We start from the raw sequence: 13,102 nt of genomic DNA on the forward strand, positions 1-13,102 counted from the left end.
ATCAAACAAGATCTGTGATCAAACAACAGAAATGTTACATTTATTTTCCAAACTCTTTCTCCCCTAATTATGGCTAACAAAAAATGGGGGCCCTTCTTTTCAAATGTTGCTCTCACAAATGCCAAGGGGTAGCATGAAATTTATAGGTAAAGAGACAAAGCTACTTCTTGTAACTGTTGTGCTTGCCTGCAAACAAAATTACATCTTTGAATAGGACCTTTAAGAGAAAGGCTCTTTTGTAATCTTCCTTTTTCTCCTTGTGCTTTACATTCTGGTCTCTTTTCTTCAGCTCCTGGAGGAGTTCGAGCACAAGAGGACCCATTCACTTCCTTTCTGTGCGTCCCTGATCTTACACAGTCAGCTGTGCTCTTTCCCCAGAAGGAGAACTTTGCATCAGCTAGGCATTTTCTACTTCATTTTTCCCCTTTACTACTCATTTCACCCATTTCTAATAAAACCCCTGAGAAAATAGTTTGCTCTTAAAAAAAAAAAAGATTAGGTTTTTCCTCCATGACCATTGGCCTTCAATGTGAACATAGATGGATGGTGTCTCACTGTGAAAACCTGACATTTCCTCATTCCAGCTTCACCACACAGGTGCCAACGGTGGGATGCAGACACCTGTTCATTGCAAAATGGGCCTGGTCCACAGTCATTTCACATGTGCTCTAGTAGGCCAAGGGCTAATTGCTGATGGTAATAACTTTCAGTTTCTAGACACCAATCTGACTTAACAAGTTACATAAAAACGTGTAGCTTATATTCTCCTCGTGTATTATTTCCATGGCTACTCAGTCCCTCAATTATTTTGTAACAGGACGCTGTTGTTTACAGTGCTGGATGCGTAACACCAAAACAAACAGGTGGTCCGTCTGCCTCAAACGGGCAGGCCAGATTGTTAATTGTAAATTAATCTCGAGGAAATACCTGGTTTGGGGTTGAGCATCAATTTACTTAGCAAAAGAGTAATTTTGGAATCCAAAGCCTTCTTGGGAAACTATGTCATCAGTAAATTGAATGGTGTGTTAAAAAGACAAAACAAGTTCAAATGACATGCGCGCACGCTTTTTTTTGCTTAGACTTCAGAGGCATCATGCAGGCTGAACTAGGGCATCCCACTGTAGGTCACTGCAAGGCGCCTTTGTGTCTTCATTTTATTTTATTTTCTGAACTTTAATTTCCTATTCTCGTATCTCCATTCTCCTACCTACTCTAATCGCTTTAACTCGTGTGCTTCAAATGTATGCTTCCTTCAAAATAAAGAGTCCTCTCTTATGTGTTTTTTTTAACAGTTGATAGATTGCTTTGATCTTGTTTTGATGATTGCTCATCACTCCACATTGATCTAGTCAGATTATTGTCTGCTTGCTACTTCCCTACAGCAGTGTTCCCTTGAATGAATGTTATGATTTCATTTTGCTTATATTCTCTCTTCATTCTGAACTCAGTGAAGGCATCTTTGCTCCTGAAAATCATGCTGCAGCGAACACTCTCACACGTATCCATTCGTAGCACTCATGTGAGAATTATGCAATTCAATGTATATGTATCTGATTCAACACTTAAGCATCTGATAAGTGCCATGCACTGTTCTAGGCCTATAGGATATGTCACTGAACAAAAATATTAAAAACCCTGGCTTCAAAGAGTTTATGTACTAGTGGATTTTCTCTAGAGAATATATCTAGGAAAGGGACTATCCAGATTTTATGGCATACAGTCTTAATTTCATTGTCAGAATCCCCTCTGAAATACTTTTGCTGAGTTTAAAATTTGAAAAATATTTGAGCTCCCTTGCTCCCCTGCCCAAATCTGGTTGACACAGGGAATTATACAACTCTCTAATATTTGATAACCTGACAGAAATAATACGGTGTATCATTTTTCTGATTTCCAGAAAGTTTGGTATTTCTACACAGATCTCTAAACCACATATGTGAACTGCCTATTCATACTTGCTTCCAATTTTCTCCTTTTTCTATTTTTAAGCATTTAAAAAATTTTATTGGAAAATAAGATGAGGGAAAGATCTAAGAAAAGGAAGTCAGACTCAAAATAAGAAGGCAGGAAATAAAGAATATATAAATAGTATAGGCTCAATGAAATTGAGAAAAATGACCACAGTAAAATTTAATAGATGCGACATTTAAAAAAAATGCTTCTTTGGAAAAAAGGACATAAAGCAGAAATGATAAGATGTAATAAAAAACAAAAAGAAATACAAATAAACAAAATTCAGATAGAAGAGAAAAGCAACTAGAGATACCATAGTGACTATAAAAATTACAAGCTGTATATCATCAATAAATTTGGAAAAGTTAGAAGAAATGTTAAACTCTTGAAAAGAAAATAATAAATCATACAAAAACAGATAAAATTAATATATAATCTTTTGTTAGATAGAAATTAAAATGGTGATTTAAAGCAAAAACAAAAAGCAGGCACACATGGCTTGAGAGTAACTTCAAACTAGTTGTTGATGAGAGGTACAGGTTGTTACAGAATACATTTTATTTGCTTTTTAAAGTTTAATTTAAATTCCAGTTAGTTAACATGCAGTGCAATATTAGTTTCAGGTGTACAATACAGTGATTCAACAACTCTATACAACGCATCAAGTGCACTCCTTAAACCTTGTCACCTATTGTACACGTTCCCCCACTCCCCTCCCCTCTGGTAACCATCAGATTGTTCTCTATGGTTAAGAGTCTGTTTCTTGGTTTGACTCCCTCCCTCTCTCTTTTTCTCCCTTCGTTGATTTGTTTTGTTTCTTAAATTTGACATATGGGGGAATCATGTGGTATTTGTCTTTCTCTGACTATTTCACTTAGCACAATACTCTTTACCTCCATCCATGTCATTGCAAATGACAAGATTTCGTTCTTTTTATGGCTCAATAATATTCCTTTGTGTGTGTGTATGTATACACACACACACACACACACACACACACACACACACACCATGTCTTCTATATACATTCATCAGCTGATGGACATTTGGGCTATTTCAATAATTTGGCCATTATGCAGTGCAATTGCTAGATCATAAGGGAGCTCTATTTTTACCTTTTGAAAAACCTCCATACTGTTTTCCAGAGTGCCTGAACCAGTTTGCCTTCCCAGCAACAGTGCAAGAGTGTTCCACTTTCTCTGCATCCTCACAAACACTTTTGTTTATCCTGTGGTTGTTTTTAGCCATTTCAACAGGTATGAGGTGACATCTCATTGTAGTTTTGATTCATATTTCCCTGATGATGAGGAACGTTGAGCATTTCTTCATATGTCTGTTGGCCATCTGGGTATCTTCTTTGGAAAAATATCTATTCATATCTTCTGCCCATTATTTAAACGGGTTCTTTGTTTTTTGGGTATTGAATTTTATAAGTTGTTTAAATATGTTGAATACTAACCCTTTATCAGATACATCATTTGCAAATATTTTCTTCCATTCCAAACCTAGTTTTGTTGATGGTTTTCTTTACTGTGCAGAAGTTTTTATTCTGACGAAGTACCAATAGTTTATTTTTGCCTTTGTTTCCCTTGCCTCAGGAGACATACCTAGAAAGAAGTTGCTACAGCTGATGTCAAAAACGTTATTGTTTGTGTTCTTCTCTAGGATTTTTATGGTTTCAAGTCTCACATTAGATTAGATTAGATTAGATAGACCTAAGTCTCTAATCCATTTTGAATTTATTTATTGTTGGGTTTGGTATAACAACGTAGTCCAGTTTTATTCATTTACATGTGACTGTCCAATTTTCCCAACACCATTTGTTCAAGAGACTGCCTTTTTCCCATTGGATATTCTTTCCTACTTTGTCAAAGATTACTTGACCATATAGCTGTGGATTCATTTCTGGGTATTCTATTCTGTTTCGTTGATTTAGGTGTCTATTTTTTGTGTGTGTACCATACTGTTTTTATCACTACAGCGTTGTCATATAATTTGAAGTCTAGAATTGTGATGCCTCCAGCTTTATTTTTCTTTTTCAAGATTGCTGGGGTATTCAGGGTCTTTTGCGATTCCATACAAATTTTAGGATTGTTTGTTCTAGCTCAGTGAAAAATACTCTTGGTAGGAGTTGCAGTAAATGTGTAGACTGCTTTGAGAAGCATTGACATTTTAACAATATTTGTTCTTCCAACCTATGAGCATGGAAGGTTTTTGCATTTCTTTGTGTCATCTTCATTTTCTTTCATCCGTGTTTTATAGTTTTCAGAGTACAAGTCTTTTACTTCTTAGTGTAGGTTTATTGCTAGGTATCTCATTGTTTTTGGTGCAGTTGTAAATGGGATTGACTCCTTAATTTCTCTTTCTGTTGTTTCATTACTGGTGTACAGAAATGCAACAGATTTGGGTACATCGATTTTGTATACTGCAACTTTACTTAATTTGGTTATCAGTTCTAGCCATTTTTTGGAGGAGTCTTTTGGATGTTCTTTGTAGAGTACCATGTCAACTGATAATAGTGAAAGCTTTACTTTTTCTTTGCTGATTTGGATGCCTTTTATTTCTTTTTGTTGTCTGATCACTGTGGCTAGGACTTCCAGTATATTCAGAACATTCCATCCTAAAACAATAGAATACACATTCTTTTCAAGTGCACATGGAACATTATCCAGAATAGACCATATATTAGATCGCAAAAGAGGTCTCAACAAATACAAAAAGATTGAAATCATACCATGCACCTTTTCTATGAAACTAGAAGTCACCTGCAAGAAAAAATTTGGAAAGACAACAAATACATGGAGATTAAACAACATGCTGCTAGACAATAAATGTCTCAACCAGGAAATCAAAGAATTAAAAATATCCATGGAAACAAATAAAAATGAAAACATGATCGTCCAAAACCTTTGGGATGCAGCAAATTGGTTCTAAGAGGACTGTGTATAACAATATAGGTCTATCTCGTGCAGCAAGAAAAATCTCAAATAAACAATCTAACCTTACAGCTCAACGAGCTAGAAAAAGAACAACAAATGAAACCTAAAGCCAGCAGAAGGAAGGAAACAATAAAGATTAGAGCAGGAATAAATATATAGAAACTAAATCTAACAAGCTAAAAAGAAACAAAAAAATGAACAAAAACAAAAACAACAACAAAACAAAACAAAACCACAATAGAATAGAGCAATGAAACCGGGAGTTGATTCTTTGAGAAAATTAATAAAATTGATAAACCTCTAGCCAGACATCAGAAGGAAAAGAGAAAGCACTCAAATAAAGTCACAAATGAGAGAGGAGAAATAACAACAAAGACCACAGAGATATAAACTATTATGAGATTATTATGAAAAATTATATACTAACAAATTGGTAAACCTGGAAGAAATAGATAAATTCCTACAAACATATAAATTACCAAAACTGAAAGATGAAGAATACAAAACTTGAACAGACTGATAACCAGCAAAGAAATTGAATCAGTATTCAAAAAACTCCCAGCAAACAAAAGTCCAAAGCCAGAAGGATTCACAGGTATGTTCTACCCAACATTTAAAAAAGAGTTTAATATCTATTCTTCTCAAACTATTCCAAAAAATTAGAAGAGGAAGGAAAACTCCCAAGTTAATTCTATCAAGCCAGCATTATCCTGAATACCAAAACCAGATGAAGACTCCACTAAAAAAGAGAACTACAGACCAATGTTCTTGATGAACAAGTATGCGAAAATTATCAGTAAAATACTAGCAAACTGAATCCAGCAATACATCCAAAACAATCACCCACCATGATCAAGTGGGATTTATCCCTGGGTTGCAAGGGTGGTTCAATATTCACAAATCAATCAACATGATATACCACATTAATAAAAGAAAAGATAAGAAACATATGATCACTTCAATAGATGCAGAAAAAGCATTTGACAAAGTACAACATCCATTCATGACCAAAAACCCTCAACAGAACAAGTTTAGAGAAAACATACTTCAACATAATAAAGGCCATTTATGAAAAAACCCAGTTAATATTATCCTGGAAGGGAGAAAACTGAGATCTTTTCCTCTATGATCAGGAACAACACAGGGATGTTCATTCTTACCACAGTTATTTAACAAAATGCATTTTTTTAAAAGGAAAGTTGGACATCTTGTTTGATAAAGTTAGAAAAATTATTTCAAAACCAACAAGGACAGTATATTAAAAGAACATACAAGTTAAAAACAAATATCAAATTCCACTTTTGTCCGTGAAGAATTAACTGCTGTCGAAAATTCTCTCCTTACAAAATTACAAAAATGGCCAAAAGATATGAAAACACAAGAGGAAAGCAATCTCCAAGACAAAGGAAAACTGAAGTGAGCCCCATGATTGACCAAATGTCCATCCTAGTGACAGTTTCCAGGCTGCAGTGTAGAGAACAGAGAAGCAGAGCCCAGTAGTCCTCCTGCATCAAGGAGATAGAAACCAACATTCTGCAAACCAGGGAGTCTAGAACTGAGACAGGGCACTTGAGAGGAGGGGTCCGCACAGAGAAGCAGTTCTACATATCTGCGGGGGGAATCCCTTTGGGACCTCAGCTAAGTACTCCTCCGTGTATGCAAGAACCCATGATAGAACCACCAGAAAGCAGAACAATTTTCTAGGCTTCACACAAGACTGTGAGTGGTTTGTGCTGCCCCCGGCCATAGTGGAGAGATCGCATAAGGATGGGGCATTTGACAGAGTTCTCATGCATTAAGTATCTTGCCTTAATAGTGAGACTAATTGGACAGTGGAGGTGGGGAGGGAAATATGGCTGCTGGACTAGTACTAGCAAAACGTAGAAGAAATCCTTTAAAAAAACAAACAGGTCCCAGGTAACTTAATTGCATGCCGGAGCAAAGCCAAATGTCCAGCATGAGTGAGAGAATCTCAAATATAGTAAAAAATTACCAGACAAGCAAAGAAGCAGGATAATATGATCCATAACTGAGACCAAAATCAATCAACAAAACAGACTCCGAAGCGAGAGAGGTGATGAGGTTAGTAGACAAGGACCCTGAATTTTCGACTAGTCTAAATTTGTTCTGCATGATTGTGAAGGTGATGGAAAATATGAACATGATGAAGAGAGGAAAAGAAGATATGAGAAAGACAAAAATGGAACTTCTGAAGTTGGAAAATCAATCTAAAATTAGACACTGCAGCAGGCTAGACACTACGAAAAGGAAAAATAAGTGAACAAAAGAGAAAGGAGTAAAATGTAAAAATGAAGCACACAAAACGAAAATCTTCAATGGCCTATGAAAAGGTATCAAGCAGTCAACCGTCGGGATACATGAAAACTTGAAGGAGGAGCAGGAGTCACAAGAAAATATATTCAAGAACTAACGGCTGAACTTTTTTCAAATTCGATGAAAACGAGAAATCCAAAGATCCGAGAAACTCAGCAAGCCCAAAGCAGAATAGATAGAAATAAAATCATACCAAGCAGAGCCCGAATTCCGCTGAAATGAAGACTTAAAAGCAGCCAAGGAAGAATATATTAGGCACACAGAAACACAGGTAAGTATGACGGCAGACATCTCATGCAAGCTAAAAACACAGTGCAACTTTAAAGTGCTAAAAACAAAACTGTTGTCAGTGTAGAATTCTCTGTCCAGAGAAATTATATTTCAAAAAATGAAAGTGAATTCCTTCCTGCTCCTAATCTGGAGATGAGCCGAGAGTGAGGTTCTGTGCCTCAGGCCCAGATGTAGGGGAAGCTGGTAGCAGCCATTACCATGTTTTGTCTTGTGTCCAGTGGAGGTGGGCCCAGTGCCACAGTGCGAGGCACGGCATGGCAGGATGGGGCTCAGATTTCCAGGGACCCTCTGCTCCATAAGTCCTGTCGGGTCCACTATAAAATGGGAAGACTGTACCTGCCTTTAGGCCAAAAGACAGGGATGAATGTGAACCCCCCCAGGCCAGGGACTCTGCCAAGGGAGATAAAGAAGAGAAATCAAGGGGGGAACAAGGCAGGAGGGAGTGCAGATGGCAGATGGCCACCTCCTGAAGGGTTGGATGCTGGATGAGTCTGCTGTGGTTTATTTGGTATGACTATTCAGTTGAATTCATAATTGAAAAAAGAAAAGAAATTCCAGATGCAGATGGCTTTAATGGTGAATTCTACTAGATTTAAGTAAGAAATAATAACAATTCCATGAAAACTCTTCCCAAATATGGATTGGGAGAGAATGCTCCCCACTCTTTTCACAAGGTCAGCATTAACTAGATAGCAAAACCAAACAGAATGTAAGTGTGGTCAGGAAGGACTACATTCTCCTTCATAGATTTAATCTCAAAAAAATCTACAAAATTTTAGCAAATCAAATCAAAAAGTCAATTAAAAAAAAAACAATAATACACCACGATTAAGTGCGCTTCAACCCAGAAAAGGATATTTGATTCAACATTAGAAAACCAGTCAGTGTAACCCACAAGAGTAGTAGACTGAAAGACAAAATTTTTCAGCATCTCAATAGATATAGAAAATATGCTGGCAAGTTTAATAAACATGTACAGTAAAGCCTCAAAATGGACTAAGAATGAAAGGGAACTTCCTCAACCTCATGAAAAGCATCTATAAAAAATTGATTGCTAACATCATAATGAGTGGTAAAAGGCTGAGGGTTTTCTCCTAGATTCACAAATAAAGCAAATGTCTGCTCTCACCACTTCTGTTTATATTATACCAGGGGTTCTACCCACCGCACAAAAAGAAATACAAGACAAAATATTGAAAGGGAATAAGTAAAATTGTATTTGCAATCCACATGGCCATGAGTAGAAAATTTTTAGGAATTTACCAAAAAACCTAGTATCTTAACTGAGTGTATGAAGTTTCCAAGGCACAAGATCAAAATACAATAATCAATTATACTTTCATATACTAGCACAAATAGCTGAAAATTGAAATAAAATACTGATATCATTTATACCAGCAGAAAAAATAAAAACGCGAAATATGTAGAAAGAAAGAAAAATTTAAGAAACATTGCAACATCTGTACATCGAAATCTATAAAAGAGTGAAGAGAAAGAACATTTAAACAAATACCTTATTTATTAATCAGAAGAGTCAACATTGTCAGGATATCAAATTTCCTCATATTAACCTATGGATTCCATACGATACCAGTCAAAATCCCAACAGACCTTTTTTTTTTGTGGAAAAAGCTGAGTTTTAAATTTATATGAAATGTAAAAGACCTAGAATACCCACAATAATCTTGTAAAACAATAAGGCTGAAGGACTTATATTACCTGAATTTAAGACATACTATCACACTATAGACATCAAAATAGTGCAGGATTAATTATGAAATGAATAAATCATGGGAATAAAAGGTATGGCATAGGGAACATAGTCAATTATATTGTAATAGCGTTGAATGGTGACAGACGGTAGCTACACTTGTGGGCATAGCATAACATACAGATAAGTTGAATCACTATGTTGTACATCTGAAACTAACGTAACATTGTGTGTCAGCTACACTCACATAAGACAAAACAAATTTAGGGGCACGTGGGTGGCTCAGTCAGTTGAGTGGCTGACTTCGGCTCAGGTCATAATCACGGTTTGTGAGTTCAAGCCCCACGTCAGGCTCTGGGCTCAGAGCCTGGAGCCTGCTTCGGATTCTGTGTCTCTCTCTCTGTCCCTCCCCTGCTCGCTCTGTCTCTCTCTCAAAACTAAATGAGCATTTAACAAATTTTTTAAAAAGAAAAAAATATTTTAAACAGTGCAGGCCTGGCGTAAGGATGTCTGTATGAATCAATAGAACAGAATGGAGTCCAGAAATATATATTGTCACTCTTGAAAAAATTATCAGGATGAATCAAAGGGGGAAAGGACAATCTTCTCAATGATGGAACCTGAAGAAATTAAATATTTTTATAGGAAAATAATAAATCTTAGCTTTTACCTCACATCAGATATAAGAATTCATTCAACATGCATCATAGACTAAAATGTGAAACCAACAACTATAGATGTTTTATAAGTAAAATAGGAGAAAATTATAAGACCATGTATTTGGCTAAGGTTTTTCAGATAAGACAGTGAAAAACACAAACCATAGATATTATTAATATTTTAATAAATTGGGCTGTATGAAAATTAAAATTTGAATGTATCAAAATCTTTAAGACATTATACAGAAAATTAAAAAGCAAGCCACAGATTGGGAAAATAGGGTTTTAAGTTTTGTATCCAGAATGTAAAATTAACTCTTCAATCCACTTAAAAGAAGATATGCAAATGACCAAAAAGCACATAAAAAATTTCATTATCATTAGTTATCAGGGAAATGTAAATTAAAAATAAAATGAGATGCAAAAAAAAATAGAACATTTAAAAATAACACATCATGGCATGAGTTGGATTACCCCAGGTAAGCAAGGATGGTTTATTATTAGAAAATGCTCAAAAATAACAGGAAAACCTCAGTAGATGAAGAAAAAAAGCAGTTGTTAGTTGCTGTATACAATAAAAATAAGATATGAATGACTAGGAAACTGGGGGTGGAGGGAAGAATTCTTTAACTTAGTAAAGGCGAGCTGCAAAAAATGTTATCAAACACGCTTAAACTAAAAAACAAAAATAATGGCCTTGAGCCTCTATTTCCTTTAAGACAAGGAGCCAGATGAGTTTGATGACTGCTTTTCATACAAGGAGGTAGTTGAGCTTTCTCATAGTTGATAAGACAGGGAGATACTTGAGGATGTTCACTATCTTTGCTTTTGTTCAGCATAGTAACATTTAGGTCCTTGCCCATGCAATTGGGAAAGAAAATTGATGAGGCATGAGAGAAAAACCAAAACAAAATTCATATTTTGAAAGATATTTGAGCATCTTCAGAGAAACTCCGGCAGAGCAGACAAGATACTACAATTTGTAAAGCCTACAGTCTGATAAAAATCCTCTTTGGGGGGCGCCTGGGTGGCTCAGTCGGTTGAGCGGCCGACTTCGGCTCAGGTCACGATCTCGTGGTCCGTGAGTTCGAGCCCCGCGTCGGGCTCTGGGCTGACAGCTCAGAGCCTGGAGCCTGTTTCGGATTCTGTGTCTCCCTCTCTCTGACCCTCCCCCGTTCATGCTCTGTCTCTCTCTGTCTCAAAAATAAATAAACGTTAAAAAAAAATTTAAAAATAAAAAATCCTCTTTTGTCAGGAGGACTGGGGGAAGCAGTATTCGGGAAAGAAATTCCAGAGGAAGATGGAATGCTGTTACGCAAGAGGGAGAGCAAGAACTCATCTTGTGTTGGGCTTGGGTTCCCTCTGAAGGATTCTGAAGAGAGTCCGAGGGAAGCAAAGATCAATTCTGGATTGGCTGCTGTTTTTAAGGAGGAATTCAAAGATGCAGGGATTAACTAGAGATTGGATGCTGTCTTCAGGTACAGGTGGCAATTGGGTATCTCCTGTAATTAATGAAACAAGTAAAGCAGATCTGGGGCATCATGGGAGAGAACAGTAATCACTCAAAGTGGATTCTTTGTGGCATTTTACAACTGCAGCATGACCTTGGGAGATACAGTGTTGTTAACTTTGAAGCTGACTTTATCTGTGTCTGTCCTCCCATCCTGATTAATGGCGGGGCTGCTCCTTGCTTTTTCATTTAAAGTCGATTTTCACTCTACACTCCTGGACAGTTTTTGTCTCTCTCACAACTCAGGGAGACCTTAACAAGGTGGGCCAGGTAGACCATATTACAAATCCAGTTGTCTTCTCAATTCCATCAAACACAAGGAGAAATATAATTTCAGAAGTAAAATATAAGTTGAATATCGAGAAAAATGGAGAATATACAAAAAATGTCAGAATTCCACTTAATGACAAAGAAGATCACGTAAATAAATTATATTAAAAATATCTTAGTCTTGATTGGGATAATTCAATATTGCAAAGATATCAATTCTCATTGCACCCCCTACAAAATTAATCCTCAAATTCAAGTCAATTCACGCAGGTTGGTGGGGGGGGGGAGGAGCTTAATTCTATTTACAATTCAAATGCCAAAGTATCTACAAGTATCTAAGGTAATCTTTTTAAAAGTACATATAAAAGTGAGTTGAAGACAAGCACCCTACTATGGTATAAAACCTATGACAAAATCATGGCAATGAAATAATGTGGTATAGGAAGGCTTCTTCAAGCCAATGATCATGAAACAGCAGAAATAATCCAGATACACACTTATCTATTCAGAGAAACTTGGTAGATGAAAGAAATGGCATTACAAGTCCCTGGGAAAAGCAACGGATGTTTCATAATTGTTGCAGAGGAAAATGACTCACTGCATAGAGAAAAGTCAAAATGGATTCCTACCTCATAGCATATGCAAATAAAAGTCCCCTGGCAATCAGATACCTAGACATTAACCATAAGACTATTAAGTTAACATAAGAAATGTAGAATTTCCTTGTCTTCTCAAAATAAGGAAGAATTTACTTTTCAATTATGGCAAAAGGTGAACATTTGAGTCCATCAAAATTAAGGATTGTTCTTCATAAACCATAAAGTAAACAGATGACAGAAGTTATTTATTTCATTGAAAATCTTTTTTTATATTATAAATTAATTTACTAATATAAATATACCACTATTGCCTACCAAATGTTGATGATAATTTAAATAATGTAAAATAATAAAGAATCTGCAATAAAAAATAGTGAATTATTTCACTAATTGTCAAATGTCTATGATATATTTGCATATTCCAAAATATCTGAAGATTTTTCTCCATGAATGGGGAGGTGCTTATTATTCATAGGTCACACAAATCATTTTGTATTTGGCAATCTGTTGAAAATAAAAGATAGACATCTATCCAGAATCATGAGACCAACAAAAAGTCATAGAAAATTGAAGAGTGTAATTAGAAATACCAAAATATGAAATCCCCGCTGCTCTGAAATCAAACTGATAAACTGAAAGAAGTAATAAATACTCTAGATGGTATTAATCAAGAATTCCTAGCATTATACTGCTACTTCGACCAATATCACTTCTATAATTGACAAACTCCTATAGTTGTATTTTCTATTTCTTCATCTTTAGAAGCTATTGACCCCATCATTATTGAAGAATACTAAGAAGCAATGAAGTATAGAAATCATAATCTGGATATTGAT

The sequence above is a fragment of the Panthera pardus genome, unplaced genomic scaffold (assembly GCF_024362965.1).
Source record: "Panthera pardus isolate Hobbes unplaced genomic scaffold, ASM2436296v1 HiC_scaffold_7, whole genome shotgun sequence".
In the NCBI taxonomy this organism is placed as follows: Eukaryota; Metazoa; Chordata; class Mammalia; order Carnivora; family Felidae; genus Panthera; species Panthera pardus.